Here is a 6,114-nt window from a genome sequence, read left to right as displayed (position 1 = left end):
ACTAGTCATCTTTCTGCACAAGAAAACATTGTGAACAAAAAGAAAGTCTGGAAACTTGAAAAGAAGTTTTCAAGCTACAGCTCTGTTGACTCTTTCCTCCTACTGTTCTTGGAATATTTTTGTTTCAATAAACTCCGTTCTTGAGTCTTACATACCCAAATTTACCAAGCTGGCATCTTTGGCTAGATGCCTCTACCAGAGTAACTGATGTACCAACGGTTTTCTTGCAGTTTTCTTCTCCCTAGTGCTAGGATGGGGAAATAAAATAGACCTACTCACACTTCAGGTTGTTATTGCACTCCGTCATAGCAAAGAAATGCCTTTTTAATGTTATCTTACTTTTCTGTCCTGTAGATAGCAATAGTGATTGTGTTGTGTTACGCTAAACAGATTGTCCATTTGGTTGAGGGAGAAAAACCCAACCCTCCTCCCTCCCCCCCCCCCCCCCCCCCCCCCCCCCCCCCCCCCCAAAAAAAAAAAACCAACCCCAAACAAACAACAACATATTGTCTGGGGGGTTGTGGGGTTGTGGTTTTTTTTTTTTTTTAATGTGAGTTAGACTTGTATATCTCATTCCTCCCACCTCCAGAACTTTGATATTCCTGTTACAAATAGGAGACACTCAAGGAAGCAACACTTCAGTGCCAAGACAGGGTCTTGCATTTTAATCTTTGCAAAGGACTTAACATTTGTTTGGCAGTCACAGTAATTTCTTTGCAGATGGAGAGGATTCTGGTCAACTAATGCCTTGACTGGGAAGTCTAAGGAAGATCAGCCTTATAAGAAACCAGATCAATCAAAATAACACTGAAATCTGTCAACTGAGAGAGAAATTTACTAGTTCCCACTGGAAGTAGAGCTATTTTGCAGGACCTCATCTCCCATGGGAAGGATTCCGAACTGTCCCGTAGTAAACTTCAATTCCACCAGCTGTTACAGCGGAGAAGGAAAGTGCCTGAAATTCATGGTATAAGCATTAAAAAAACCCCATACTTTCACTTATGTGCCTAAACAGTCACATAATCACAGTGATTGCATACGCCCAGGGCCGAGCCACTCATTTTCATATTTCAGATTTATGACTTCAAGCCTGACTCCACCTCTCAGAAGGCCTCTGAAAATTAGATATTTGAGCCATTCAGTTAGTGCAACTTGGACTTGATGATCATCATTTTTCTGCCATATTTTCCAGACTGGATGAGCCTTTTGGCAGATTGATTTCAGACAAACATGGTGATTTGAGGATGCAGTGTTGGGGAACATGTATACATTTGAAAAAACCAAACAACAACAAAAAGGAGAACTCTGACCTATTTTGGAGCAGAAAGATGAATGCAGGGTGACTTAATGCAGAAGGGGCTTTTTTAAAGCAATTTTTTTTAATGTGGAATCCCAGTCTTCATTGAAGCTCTTTGCCACGATCACAATAGAAATAACAGCACTTACATTGCCTTCTGTATCTGACGACTTATATCTTGATTGAGAAGCATGCTCTGGTATAGTATTCACAAGCACAGCAGACAAGTTTGTTCGTGATATTTTTATTTATGTTATAATAGTGTATTATCCTGCAATGAAACGGGGGAAGGAAGAACTTCAGCCTTTGGCGGTCCTTTGCATTTAAAGTTAACTCCTTTTTGGATCAGTAAGATAGTGACTCCTTTATGTTTAATTTTGTCAGCTTCTGAGTACCAATTTCAAGTAGGTCAATGATATAAAAGAAGACTTCAGATTTCAGAAATTAAAATGTGTGGAGTTTTTCTTGTGGGTTTTGTTCTTTGGTTTGTTTGGTTTTTTTTTCAACCAGGCTAAACAGTCTTTGGAGTGCTTCTGCTAGCTGAAGTCATCCAACGAATTATTTCAACAGTGTAAAATCTGTTAAATTAATCTATAAACATCTTTGAGAGATCCTGTGGAAACTTCCAGTTGAAAAAGCAAATGGTGAGTCCCTGTTGTAAACTTTCAACAATGCCAGTAACAGTAATAGTCTGCCCTTTGCCATAGGTCTGAGGGGTGAGTTTTCTAGTTAGATTGCAATGTAATAGTTGAATGTTCCTGCCTTTGCTGAGGGGCCTCTGAGTGTGTAGAATGTAGTGTGTGGATCATGTGTTTGAAAGGTACTTTAAAGAAACTGTAAGGGAGAGATTTATCACTCCAATAATTAAACAGAAAGAGTAAAGCAAGTGCTTATTAAATGCCAGAGATTGCATGATGGGCCATTGTTCCTGCTGTCAAAATACTAACTTAGAAGTGGTAGAAGATTCATTGAATAAGTTCAGACAGTTCCAATGTTGAACCTGAAACTTGTAGAGCTGTGAATTTTGAAGAAATAATGCCTTCATTTAAAGCCAAAACAAACAAGCAAAGTCTAAATAGTCTGACCTGTTGCAAAACAAGTCTGTACCGAAAGGTCAGGCTGAGTTCTGGAAGTGCAGGAGGAATGAGGATGGATAACCATCTTCTGAGACCAAAGAGTCCAGCATACCCCCTCTGAAAACCCAGTACCCATCAGCACCACGATCAGTGTGAAAATGTGCAGCTATGGCTGATCAAGAGATTGTTGCCCCTGAGTTTGGATTGCCACGTGAGAGAAGGGGATGATCTCCTTTAGTTGGAGTCTCAGTGTTAGCTAAACAATGAAACCTATCTAACTGTAAAAATGTGCATTTAAGGCTTTAAAGGGTATGTTTGCTGTTTGATAAAGTGGCTATTACAAATCTTAAACCAAATGTCTGCAAGGTATAGTTTAGTATTAGGCTCCTTCAGTCTTCGCTTCTGCTGATCTTCCTCCAAGTGTTTGACACTGATCTCCCTTGGATCATAAAGGCTGAACCTATTAATTTCACCCTATACCTAAATTAGGGACTTAGGACTGAACATCTAATAACCCCATGCCAAAAAGACCAGAAGCAGATGGTGCTGCACCTGTGTGAAAATATTAGTGATTGTAACACTATCTGCCTAATTACTTCCTCTGAATAATAGATGGGTCATGACCAGGTTATATCAATTGATCTTTCCAGCTTCTCTTCTGTAATCGTCAGGAAATTTCCCTTTCCAAGCTCGGTTTCACAAACACGTAATTTAATAGGGGCATGGTTGAATTGCTTGGCTTGTATGGTTATATGAAAATAAAGGCCGAGAGCTCAAGAGCATAAGAGTATGCACAATGTGGGGGGTCATGGGGTGGAGGGTCATAACATTTATTGCTAGACCATGGTGAAAAAGATCCCTGCAAAAAGTGAAGTTGGTGTTAGTTTTGAATCTCCCCAGCGCTTGCATGGTCTCTACTTTTGTATAAACAGCACAGGGAGTGTGATACCATGTCCTAAAAGGCTGAGCTAAGCTTTAGGCGTGAACAGCTTTAAGACTAGCTTGTTTCTCGATACTTTCAATTCACTAATAGGTGCTACCATATTGCCTTCTCGTTCACAGGTTCTTGACGTGAATTCTGCATCTCTTCTAAAAAGCCGTTACCTACCCACACTTGTCCCTGCTCCCTTCTGGTTCCCCTGGCCTCCTGTAACTCACTCTTTACAGTGAGTATGAGATTAAGTAAAAAATATGGGATGTAATTTTCTCCTTGCTGTAGCCAGCTGAAGTGTTTTGATACAAAGCAAAAATCCTCTAGGTACGCGCTGTCTCATACATACGTACGCTCGCTAGGATAATGCAAGCTGGAGTGAAGGAGTAATCCCTGGTGAGTAGCAGTCCTGCAACACACACAATGCTATTCAATTGCTCTTAACAAGTTTTTAAGGGTTTCTAAACTTCAGCAGTCTGCTAGGTCATATTCATGCTGTATGTCTGATTGCACCTATGCTGAATGTATGCCCCTTTTTCAGTGAGGATAACTTTCTTACAAATAGCTTTTAATTCCCACTGGAGGTCTCTCTCTGACTTCTCATTTTTTAATTAAGATGACACTTTTTTTTTTTTAATAGTTTGTTTTCTGTACTGATATGAAATTACAACTGCTTTTGCATGTCCCTGCATGATTCCCCCCACCACCGTAATTCCAATAGAGCTTGCCTCAAAATATCCCAAAATATTTGGTTTGAACTGCCTGGGATGGTTGATATTACAAATACATTGTTATGCATGAGGACTGTCAAATATTCCTCCTCTCCAAGATTTGCTTTTGGCTGCATCTTATTGACAGGATTTCTTAAATGGGCTATGGAAGAGAGAACTTTTCCTTCATGCAGCTTGAGACAGAAATTAAGCAGCCTAAAAATAACTTTTTTTTTTTAAAAAGAAAAATCTATTAAAAGTATGACTTAAAACAAATAAAACATTATTATACCAGGGGCAGGCAAAATTATTGTTTGCTCCCTACCCATGGGAATCCGTTTCCAGGTGCTTTGAGACCTGCAGTAGCTGTCTGACTGAATGCATTTCTGACTCCTTTTAGCTATGTAAGGGAAATGTGATAACTGACTTACGCCAGACAAAAAGACATCAGTACAGACAATGTGGTTCTTGGGTTTTAGGAGCAAGGGGAATCATATGGGCATACCATAGTAAAATCTCCTGTCTTGGTACTCCTAGGAAAGGCAATCTGCTAGGGAGCAGTAGGAAAATTCAAGCTGAAGACGTGCAAGATTTTTGCACGGGTATTTACCGGATATTGTTCGTTTGCTTTTCTGCCATGAGGACTTTCTGTTGCAGCTAGAGTGGAGAAAGGGAAAAAGACGTATTGGTGTAGTCGCATCTTTTATTGTGAGGCCTGGAGTTATTTTAAAAAGCAGCAATTCTAGGATAACAGCTTAACAATATTCCTTAGCTAGATGAGCACTACCACAGCTTTAGTCAGCGAATATACAGTGTTTTAAATTTACTTTTGATGAGTTGCATATCCTAAAATCTCTGGTGTTTTTCCTAAGCCAAAAGACACTTAAAAAGAAAAAACAAACAAACAAACAAGCAACACCCCCTCTCTTCCCCATCCCCCCACCCCTCCCCCAAAACCAACAACAACCAAACCAACAAAAAACCCCAAACACTCATGCCACTTCAGAACTTTTCAATGATCCAGGATGTATCTTGAAATATATTGATGACTTCATCCTTTGCAGATGACTGTCCACATTGCAAATGCCACCATAACAAGCTCTTATTATGTTCTGAAGGATGACGTGCATTGAATGGGCTTTGGCAGTAGAACAATTTTCTTCCTGTAAGTGTTCATCGTTTTCCCGGGGCAGTGGTATCATGAGAGAAGAGCCGAAGGGGTAGGGAAGGAGAATACGAAGAAGCCCTATTGCTATTTTCTGTGGCGTATGTGATTTATGGGTACAGCGAGTGTTCCCTGTCTCAGTACTGAATAGTATTTGCAAGCCCTTTCAGGAGGTTTACTGTTATTTTAAGCGTGCTCCGATTTATTTTCGTGGAAGAACTTTGGATAGATGTTTCATGCCACTGACTTTTGTAAGTAAGCACTCTGTGTTTTGCTGAAGCAGCAGTAAAACCATACATTAGTAAATGCATTTCACCCGTAATTCTTTGTTGCTGCACATGTCAGGGGTGCATTGATCCAATGTCAAAAGAAGGGGTCAATTTAGTTTTAAATCCTTACTCTTGTGATAGCAGTTCAGACTCTGATGAAGGATAAAACATACTACATGCACTGGCTACCGAAACAAATTGCATACGGGCACGTGCAATCTCAAACACTTGAGAGAGAGGCTTGCAAGGAAAGATGTGTAGGGCCTGGCTTCCTGTGGATGTTTTCCATAATATGAAAATAAGGTCAAAAAGTAATTAATTCTGAAGTAAGAGGGTTCACATACACAGTTAGGTGGGAACGATTAACCTACATTATGTGTGGATAAGCGTTGTTAAAACTGGTCTCTAAAATTGGTGCGTTAAAGGTCAGCATGTGGAAGACTTAATTGATGGGTCCTATATGGTGCTGACAGAAATATCTAAAGACCCAGATGACTTCCCAAAAGTGTTTGGTCACATTAATTACTGGCTAAAGCAGTGATGACAAAGTCCTAAAAGTTTTCACTTTTGTTTTTTTTGTTTGTTTGTCTTGTTTTGTTTTGTTTTGCTCCCCCATGATCACAATATTTAAAGAATCCAGTTAAAAAGAGGCAGTGGTTGTTCAGC

This window comes from Chroicocephalus ridibundus, chromosome 2, assembly GCF_963924245.1.
Source record: "Chroicocephalus ridibundus chromosome 2, bChrRid1.1, whole genome shotgun sequence".
NCBI classification, from domain to species: Eukaryota; Metazoa; Chordata; class Aves; order Charadriiformes; family Laridae; genus Chroicocephalus; species Chroicocephalus ridibundus.
Note: the sequence above shows the minus strand (reverse complement) of the source record.